General features: G+C 41.0%; 1 long non-coding RNA gene across 1 annotated transcript; it reads right to left on the reverse strand.

Moving 5' to 3' along the window:
* Window positions 1-8,122: 8,122 nt before the first annotated feature.
* Window positions 8,123-9,044, reverse strand: LOC110133250 (uncharacterized). The gene is made up of 2 exons (XR_002312728.2): window positions 8,892-9,044; window positions 8,123-8,284 (listed from the first exon to the last, which is right to left on the reverse strand). It is a non-coding gene; the product is annotated as an uncharacterized lncRNA (long non-coding RNA).
* Between the last annotated feature and the right edge of the window lie 1,601 nt (window positions 9,045-10,645).

Genomic DNA, 10,645 nt, shown 5'->3' on the forward strand with positions numbered 1-10,645 from the left:
AGCAGGCCTCTCAGGTCAACAGGAGGGAAATCCCAGGGCTCCACAGCTGAAGGCCAAGCTCCAAATCTCTCCTGCACCCCACCAGCAAGGTCTGAAGATCTGGGACCTCCCAGAGCAGAGAGGAGGGTTTGCAGGATGTAAGACTGAAGGGGCTGGCCACCTGCAGCTCTCACGGTCATGGTCACCTCTGCTCACCTGCCACGTCCACTCTTTCGAAGGCCATCTTTCTCTTTAGAGATGCAAGTGCTCACATAGCCCTGTGTAATGACTTCATGTCCATTATCCCGTCTGATTCTCACTCCAGCACGGGGGATGTAGGGCTGTTGTTGATTTTCATCTCCATTGACAGATTATGGAAACGAGGCTGAGAAGCTAGTTAGGGGACCTCCTTGTACCCAGTCCCTCAGTCCTATCCAACTGTGACCCCATGGGCTGTAGCCCGCCTAGCTCCTCCATCCATGTAATTTTCTGGGCAAGAATGCTGGAGTGAGTTGCCATTTCCTCCTCCAGGTGACCTCCTCAGACTCAACTAATTCGTAGTAGAAGAAATGATATTTGAACCCAGGTTTGACTCCAAACTTCTTTCTTTCCCATACCCACTACACTGCCTTTTCACCTTACTTGGATTGTTTCTTAAAGGACACCCTTTTTTCCATTCCTTAAATATCCAGCCTTTAATCTTTGATGATAAGATGTGAAAAGCATTCTCTTGTAATTGACAAGGCCCTTGACGCACACTGTTTTATTTGTGTGTCTGCTTTCATTGTAAGCTGTTTTGCATCTGTCTTTGTTAGTCATTCCATGTGAGGGGTTTTTACTTTATACTGTCTGCATCACAGATTATTCAGGGCAGACAGTTTTACAGATGTGTTGGGGACAATATGAACTTGAAATTGGCAAGATATATATTTTTCCTTCTAAGTGGAAATTATTGTTCTGTTGATTGGGTGGTTTGTCTTCTTCATTCTGGGGACACTTAAACAATGGAATTGAAAGTCGCTTCTGAGCCAACAGATCAAACAATAGCACACCTGAGCGTGAAAGCAGAAGAGTGCCTTGCAATTTGTGATAGGAGTGGACTTCCCCAGTTAAGGAAAACTTTCCCCATCTAAAAAAAATACAGTGTGGAATAGAGCCAGGCCCACAGGCAGCAGCAGAATAACAAGACTGCCAGCAGAATACTCTAGGGCATGGGGTTTTTCTCCTGACAAAAGAGGAAGGTCTGTGTTTTTGCTCAGAGAAACATTTTCCCAATGGAAAGCCCCAATACTATAATTTCAAAGTATTTCCCAAGTCTCAGCAATTGGTAAGAAGTAGAAATACTCATTAGCCATCAAGAGAAGAGGGGAAAAAAGGGGCTTCAAGTTAGGCTATTCATTTTGGCAATTTTGATGATCCATAGTATTTTGATTAAAAGCAAATGAATTATATGATAAGATTGCTAACCCTGGGTAGAACCAAAGAAGTTGAAAGAATTTGTGTTTTCTTTTTTTTTTTTTTTTTGAATATTTATTTATTTAGACTGCGCTCGGTCTTAGTTGAGGCGTGCAGAATCTTTTTAGTTGCTGCATGCAAACTCTTCTTTAGTTCCGGCATGTGGGAGCTAGTTACCTGACTGGGGGTCAAACCCCGGCCAGTGCATTGGGAATGCGGAGTCCCAACCACTGGACCACCAGGGAAGTCTCAGAAGTTGAAAGAATTACTGATGTATTGCAGAGACAGCTGATCTTATTGATCAGAAATCTGCTTGATGACCAATTTCCTCTGCTCAACTCAAGGTGCACTTGAACCTCACCTGCGTTTGGTCTGCATTTGAGGCCCCTGGAAGATGATTGTGGATCCTGTGATTCTCTGGCCTCATAGCACGTCCAACTCAGCTACAGTAAATGTTCCTTTTCGTGATACTGGAGCTTACCAGTCTGAGAGGTGGGACACATTTCCTTAGTAACGTGGAAGGCTAGAGCTGCTCTCTGCCCTTGCCTCCTTCCTAAAACCCAAAGGCCTTGATGTAGTGTCTTGGTCTTTTTATGCCTAATTAAAGAATAAAGTTGAAGGAAACATTGGCTGGTGTCATGTGCAGATGAGCCAGTGACCTGGAGACTGAGATATAGGCCATTCTGAAGGCCAAGTCAAACCTCTGTCATTGTCAAGAAGATGGAGTAGCCTTGACTTTATAGGAAATGAGATGCCACCGTATCACTCTGGGAGGCAGGGGTAAGGAAGGACCCTTATTAATCTGACCTGGGTGACTATCCCTTCAGGCTCTTATCTTCCACATCTCTCAGGCTTTAACCATTTATTGAGTCATCCAGATGCACTGCCAGCCCACCACTCTGAACAGCACTGAAAAGACCCCAGCTTCATTTCTGTTTGCTCTTCTGGGGCAGACAGGAAAATAGCCTTTTGCCATTTCCTCTTAATTAGTAAAGAAGCTGCATTGGTTTCTTCCTTTGTGAACAACAGACCACCCTATAAAAGAGGAGAACGAGGCTGTTCGGAATTGTGTAAATACAGAGATGACTAAAATCGAATACTAAAGCAATCAGCTTTAGTATAAAACATGTTGTCATGATTTTTTTAATCATTGCATTATTTATTATATGGTTTTAAATTTTTATTAAAGTATAGTTGATTTACAGTATTGTATTAGTTGCGGATGTACAGCAAACAATATCATTTTATATATATATATATATATATATATATGTCCTTTTTTTTTTCAAATTCTTTCCCCTTATAAGTTATTACAGAATACTGAATAGAGTTCCCTGTGCTATAGAGTAGGTCCTTGTTAGTTATCTATTTTATATATAGTAGTGTGGATATGTTAATCCTCACCTAATCTATCACTTCCCCCCATATTTCCCCTTTGTAACCATGTTTGATTTTGAGATTTGTGAGTCTGTTTCTGTTTTATACAAAAGTTCATTTGTATCATTTTTATTGGATTCCATGTAAATGATATCATATGATACTTGTCTTTCTCTGACTCACTTTACTTTGATAATCTCTAGATCCATCCATAATGCTGCAAATGGCATTGTTTTGTCCTATGGCTGAGTGACGTTCTGCTGTATATGACACGTACCACACCTTCTTTATTTATTCCTCTGTCCATGGACATTTAGGTGTGTCCATGTCTTGGCTCCTGTGAGCAGTGTTGCACTGAACGTTGGGGTGCATGTGTCTTTTTTTAATTTGTATTGAAATATAGTTGATTTACGATGTTGTATTAGTTTTAGGTATACAGCAAAGTGAATCAGTTATACTGATAGATACCTGTGTGTGTGCTAAGTTGCTTCGTGAGTGCATGCTAAGTCGCTTCAGCTGTGTCCACTTTGTTGTGATCCTATGGACTGTAGCACAGTCTCCTCTGCCCATGGGATTCTCCAGGCAAGATTATTGGAGTGGGTTGCCATGCCCGCCTCCAGGGAATCTTCCCGACCCAGGAATTGAACCCATGTCTCTCTTGTATCCTGCATTGGCAGGCAGGTTCTTTACTACTGGCACCACCTGGGAAGCCCATACAGATACATAAGCCAATTCTTTTTTCAGATTATTTTCCCGTATAGGCCATTATAGGGTATTGAGTACAGCTCCCTGTGCTATATAGTAGATTCTTATTAGTTATCTCTTTTAAATTTACTAGTGTATATGTGTCAATCCCAGTCTGCCAATTTATCCCTCCCCATCACCCCCTGGTAAGCACACCTTTGTTTTCTACATCTGTGACACTACTTCTGGTAGAAGTAGCACTAAGTTCATTTGTGCCCTTTTTTTAGACTTCGCATATAAGCAACATCATATGATGTCTGTCTTTCTGTGTCTGACTCACTTCAGTCAGTATGCCAGTCTCTAGGTCCATCCATGTTGCTGCCAGTGTCATTATTTTGTTCTTTTTTATGACCGAGTAATGGTCCATTGTATATATGTATCATATCTTCTTTATCCACTCCTTTGCTGCTGGACATTTAGGTTGCCTCCATGTCTTGGTTATTGTAAACAGTGCCAAACATTTGGGTGCAGGTATCTTTTAGAATTATGGTTTTCTCTGGATGTATGCCCAGAAGCGGGATTGATGGATCATATGGTGGTGGTGGTGGTTTAATTGCTAAGTCGTGTTCGACTCTTGCGACTGTGTGGACTGTAGCCTGCCAGACTCCTCTGTCCATGGGATTCTCCAGGCAAAATTGCTGGAGTGGGTTGCCATTTACTTCTCCAGGGCATCATCCCGACCCGGGAATTGAACCCGGCTCTCCCACATTGCAGTAAGACTCTTTACCAACTGAGCCACCAAGGAAGATCATATGGTAGTTGTATATTTAGTTTTTTAAGGCACCTTTATACTGTTCTCCATAATGGGTGTACCAGTTTACATTCCCATCGATAGCACAGGAGGGTTTCCTTGTCTCCACACCCTCTCCACCACTTACTGTTTGTAGACTTTTTTGATAATGATGGCCATTCTGACCAGTTTGTCATGATTTTTTCCATTGATGTGTTGCCTGGAACTTTGGCATTAAACATTCATATGAGGCATGTAAACAGTTAAAATGCGCCAGCCCAGCTTCAGCTCTGGTCTTTGTCTACCTCATACAGCGCCAGGAAGAGGCGGTGTCATCTTGTGCTTCACAGTTTCTGAAACGCTCTGAATCTTCACAGTAAGGCTGTGGAGGACGGTATTGTTTCACCCGTTTTACAGATCAAGATTTGAGCCTTGACATAGCTTGATGTCATTACTGTTTGCGGGAAGCTGCTCTGATACAGTGTGAAGAATTAGTATTTGCAGCTCTTTCTCCTCAGACGGGTCAATTACATCATTGTTCATTCAATTTCTGGAAGGAGAGTGCAGCCACTCACAAAAATGAGATGCCACCATGACACACTAACACGGGGAATTTGCCTCAGTATTGAGCAGATGCTATGCAAATGTGTGTATTTACTGTTTTTTTGTAAGTTGCTATTTTCTTTATTTATATATAATATAATTATATAAATGTGTATATATATTTTAAATTTTGGCTGTACTGGATCTTTGCAGCAGTGTGTAGGCTTCTGTAGTTGCAGAACATAGGCTTAGTTGCCCTGTGGCCCTTCATTCCCTGACCAGGGATCGAAGCTGTGTCCTCTGCATTCAAAGGCAGTTTCTTAACCACTGGACCACCAGGGAAGTCCCCGAGGGTGTGTCTTTATTTATGTGTGATGAATAGAAAGTGTTCTGGAAGCATGTTCACACAACTGATAACAGCGGTCACCTCTGTGGAAGTATGTGTGATAGCGGGGACACCTTCTCTCTTAGTTTGGATGTACTTAGGGTATTGTTGGACTGTTTAATGACAAAGATACATTGCATTTGTAATCGAATTTTCTTTTGCTAAAGAAAACTAAAGCATCTTCCCTATGTTAAATCTCTTTTCCCTCTCTGTCTCCAATTCTGCAGACCTGTACAAGCAAAAAGGATATAGTCAGCCTCCAGGGTAAAAGTAATCCACAGTGACATTGACACATGTGACCACCGGCCCACCATACACCGTACAAACCCTTGTGAGGGGCAGTCCATGAATTTAAAACAAGGAAAAAGCAAACATTGACTTCATTGTTTGTGCGAGGCACTTTCCCCATGTCAGCTGATTTGAGCCTCTATCTACACAGACAAGGAATAATTAGCCTTCATTCTACAGATGATAAATCCAGAACTTAGACAGAAGAAGTGACTTGCCCATGATCACACATAATATGTAGCAGAGCCACCTTTGTGGCTTTTCTATACCACACTGCCTCCAGGAAACTAGCTTAATACAGTTGTATTTAGGTGAAACCTAAGATCCAGAAGAATTATCATTTGGTTTCTATTTCTGCTTTTGTGAGAGACCTTTTGAGTTTATAATTTTTCTTGGCAATAGTCTTCGTGATCCTAGTTTAGAAAAATGAGGGGAGTCCCCTGGGAGGAAAGCAGGAGCCATCGGTTAATGTAATTTTTGTTGTTGTTCGATATTCATTTTATGAGCTGAATAGAAATCTTGGTAGCAGAGACGTTTTGAGTGGGAGTTGGCGACTGCAGCCGTCACAGCATTTCAAGCTTTCTCTTAGCCCCGAAGTACACCCTCATACATCATTGCCTGTTGTCTCTCAGTCTTTTCATTGGTCTAGCCCTTCTCCCCAAGTGGGAACGTGCAGGCTCCCGCCTGGCAGAAGCAGATAGGTTACAACTCTAGAAACAGTTTTGTTGCCGGGTAATACTCTACTGCCCATCTACACTGAAGATCACATGCACACACAAAATGTCAACTGGAAAAAGAAATCCACTTGATTTGTATTAAGTGACTTGATTTTCCAAGCATGTTAATCTCAAATCTTGGCTAAATGGTAATTGGACATTTAAGGGACGACCCCAACTCTCTCAAGTGAATTTATAGTTTTGTTAAGGACCAGGGGAAGGAAAAAAAAAAAAAACCTAGAAGGGGAGGTCACCAAATTATTAACTATGCTTATGTGAAGCAACAAGATTTCTAGCCATTTTTCATTTCTCCTTTATACTTCTCTAGTTTGTCCCAGATTTTCCACAAGAAAATGTGTGCTCGAGTTTTAGTCTTAGTCTTTCAGTCATGTTCAAGACTCTGCAACCCCGAAGACTGTAGTTCACCAGACTCCTCTGTCCATGGGATTCTTCAGGCAAGAATACTGGAGTGGGTTGTTATTTCCTCCTCCAGGGGATCTTCTTGACCCAGGGATCGAACCTGAGTCTCCTGCATTGCAGGCATATTCTTTACTCGCATTTTAGTCAGACTAAATGTTATTTTTTAAATTCCAAAAAGCAGGATAAAAAGCTTTACTTGCAGTATTATCCTTGATATGTAACAATGTCCTTTAAAAATTACTAGGGAGAAATAGCAAAAAATAAAAAGAAATGTTTATAATGTCTGTTCCTAAGTGAAGGCATTATGGTTTGTTTTTTTTTTTTCTTCTTTATATGTTCATGTATTTTTCATATTCTCTCTAGGGAGTTGTACAGAATGTTTAATCTTAAGTAATAAATGTTTTTAAAAGACTGGAAATTTGATGGAGGGGTAATTCTATTAAGTTCCAAAATGCTATTATTGCTTTTATAACAATGACATATCCCCTCATTCCTAGAATAGTTGAGATTTCTCCAAGATACCTAATTTATGCTTGAAGAATAATGTATCTGTCTGTCTTTCAAGCTCTAAGTAAAAAAAATGCTCTCATTCCTCCCAAACTGATTTAAGTTCTTTCACTCATAAAATAATAATGAGCCTCCGTTCTTTAACATGTCATCTCATGATGATGCTATTTGGACAAGTTCTCATCTTTAGATCATCTCCTTTCCTTGGAAGACCTGGGACCCCAGTCACCCACACTTCCCCTCCAGATGCTGTCTCGGGCCATGTTTCATCAAAGGGATCCATACTTTTTTCTTTCTTTTTTTTCCCAATATGCTTCACAGCTGGAGCTGTTTTTATGGGGTCAGTCCCGATTATTATAAATGAGATTTCACATCTGGTACGGCATGGTGATCCTTGGACTCAGCTAGCCAGCCTCTAGCTCCATTTTCAAAAGGTATCAAATGCTGGTGGTGTTGGTGAGAGAGGAAACATGATAAAGGGGTTCATGTAGGAAGGTCAGCCTTACCTTCCTAATTCTGAGACATTTATCTCTTTGTTCATCGTTGGATCTCTGAGTCAAACTTATATCACCATCCTTGCTTTAAAAAAAAAATAGTTCCTTTGGACAGCTGCATCTAATTTGAGACCTTATTTCATTAAATACTCACAGTAAAGGTCTTTGGCAAACCTAAGAATTAATATTATGCCAGATGATTTTTTTAAAAAAACATATAAAGAGTTCCGAATTAAGACTTAATTTAAAACCAGAATTCTTTGCTTTAAATGAAAACTTTTTTTTAAAAGAGGGGATGCTTTTTCTGGGAGGAGGAAATAGTGACTGTAAACTGCAGCTGCAAATCAGAGCAGCTTACCAACATCAAAAAAAAAAAAAAAGAAATCTGTTTATGGAGCTCAACATTCCTTCTTTGACACAGTAAGTAAATGCAATATGGTGACACAGGCCATTTAAGTAAATACCACCTCTAATAATAGCTGCATATCAGTTGGAAGGTATTTTTATCATGTGTGTGCTGGCTCCGCAGCCATAGACTTCATCAAGCAGAACAAAATGTGTGATCAGTCTGGCCCCATTTCAGAGAAAGAAGTGATTGATTGTTTGATCCCTGGAGGCATCGATGCTGCTTAATGGGTCCTTAGAGCTAAGAATAATGGAGAAAAAAACCCTGCGTGTCATTTGATAACCTCCGTGGCTAAGGAAAAGAGGTGGGGAGAGGTAGGAGTGGAACAAGAAAAAGAGGAAATTTAATTCCCCAATTAATCTTACTCTGTTTCTGACATAATTCTGGATGGCATAGAATATTAAAAATTGGCGTGCCTCACATTCATGTTCTTCCCCTCCATTCTATCTCTTATCCATCTCTGTCAGATTTTCCCTAAAGAACGGATAAGATTCCCCAAGGACTTGTGACAGAGGAGAGAAGAAAGTGAACCATCCCTACATTTTGCAATATTTGATTTAGTTTTCACCAAAGTTCACCTACAAGGTGGTCTTATGAGATGAAAGGTACTCTCAAAGTAGTTTGAAATATGCTAACATTCTCTGACATTTTCTTTTAGAAATGGAGCCTAATTTCCATTCCCTTGAGTGTTGGTTGGGTTTAATGACTCACTTCTACCTGATAAAATATGGCAGAAGGGACAGCCTGAGACTTCTGAAACTGAGTTCATGAGAGTCATAGTTCTCCATCTCTCTCTCTCATCACACAGTCTCAAGGAAGGCAATAGCCATGTTGTAAGGATGCTCACCCAACCTGTGGAGATGCCTGCGTGGTAAGGAGCTTCTCCTAAGACCCTGCAAGGAACTGGGACCAACTACCAATAGATCCAGCCCTGTCTTCAGATGACCATAGTCCCAGCCAGCAGCTTGCTGCATCTGCAGGAGAGACTGAACCAGAGCTACCCAGGTCAGCCACTCCCTTTTCCTGAGACAGGCTGTGACATCATAAATGTTTGTTGACCTCATGGCTAAGGTAACTTTGTTGATAACTTAGCAGTTAGTTCTTCGCCTTTTTTCTTGATGGCTAGATTTTAATACATTCCTCTTGGGCACATTGGTAGCAACTTTAAATCATAGACTTAGGTCATGATTTACTCTTCGCATTTGTATACACATATCATATCCCTGAAGCAGAGCTGTGTTCCCTAACTGCTTTTGGACAGATGTAAATATTTTTGTATCTGTCAGTCATTCAGTTGTCATATATAGTTCAGTGTGTGCGTGCGTGTCCAGTCGATTGAGTCGTGTGTGACTGTAACCCTACGGACCGTAGCCTGCCAGGCTCTGTAGCCCATCAGGCTCCTCTGTCCATAGGATTCTCCAGGCAAGAACTGGAGTGGGATCTTCCTGACACAGGAATCAAACCCCCATCTCTTGTGTCTCCCGCATTGCTAGTGGGTTCTTTACCCTCTGAGCCACCTGGGAAGCCCATAGTTTGGTAGACAGTAGCAATAATGTTGATCGTTTTGCCCATCTCATTCTATAGATATGTTGAAAGTGGCCTAGTTGTACCTCAGTGAACAGATTTAGTGACGGAGATGTCAGTGATCTGATCAGGATGGATGACTTTCATAATTTAGATGCAATAACATTTAAAACATGAATTAGCATCAGGGGCTAGAGATCCTCTTAGGAAGATAACTGTCTCTGGAGAAATACTGTGATGAATTTTCAAGGAAAAAGATAAGGCCCTAAGAGCTTAGATTTTGCAAGAGTTATGATGGCCCTTGGTTAAATAACCATGTATTAGAAAGAATTCCTTATAATCGTGGAGGTGGTGGTAGAAAGTTAGAGACAGGAAACCAAGAGAGAGGCTGCATCTCAACCATGGAAATGGCCGTGGGTGTCTTAAAAACAGGATTGTGTAGCATTGATTTTTAGCTGTTTGAATTTCTGCAGTAGAAGTCCTGCATAAATATTCTCTAGGCTTTCAATAAAATGTCCTAGTTGTGTGAGAGATTCGTTTAATGGAAATGAAGAAGAAATAACTGACAAGATGTGAGAACTGAGACAAGGTGGATTAATTCAGTAGAACCAGCAGCTCAGTCAGGGCTGTGGTGATTCAAACACCTGAGCCCCTCAAGGAATTTAGAGAAGTCTTGGGGATGGCATTAGACTTCTCAGAATCTACAAAGGGCAGGTCTGGTTCCAACCTGACAACCTGGCTAACATCCACATTACCTGCATAGCTCTTTTCGGCCTTCCAAGTTTTTGTAAATCTTCAGTATGAAGTTTTGCTCGTATGCATGGGTTTTCCTTCTTGTGTGTGTTCAGAGTTCTGTCCCCTCTAGATTGTGATGTCACCTAGACTGTTTTTTTCACCAGTTTATCTACAAGATGTATTTCTAAAACAGGACTCTTTCCTGCCTTCGTGTGGGGAGTGTTTGTGTGTTTCTTGGCTTTTTCTAAAGTGTAACGTACTTGAGTCTACATGACAGCTCTGTGAGGTGAACCCTGCTATTACCATCATATTACAGATGAAGAAACTGATAGTCAGTGAAGA

The sequence above is a fragment of the Odocoileus virginianus genome, chromosome 26 (genome assembly GCF_023699985.2).
Source record: "Odocoileus virginianus isolate 20LAN1187 ecotype Illinois chromosome 26, Ovbor_1.2, whole genome shotgun sequence".
Lineage (NCBI taxonomy): Eukaryota > Metazoa > Chordata > Mammalia > Artiodactyla > Cervidae > Odocoileus > Odocoileus virginianus.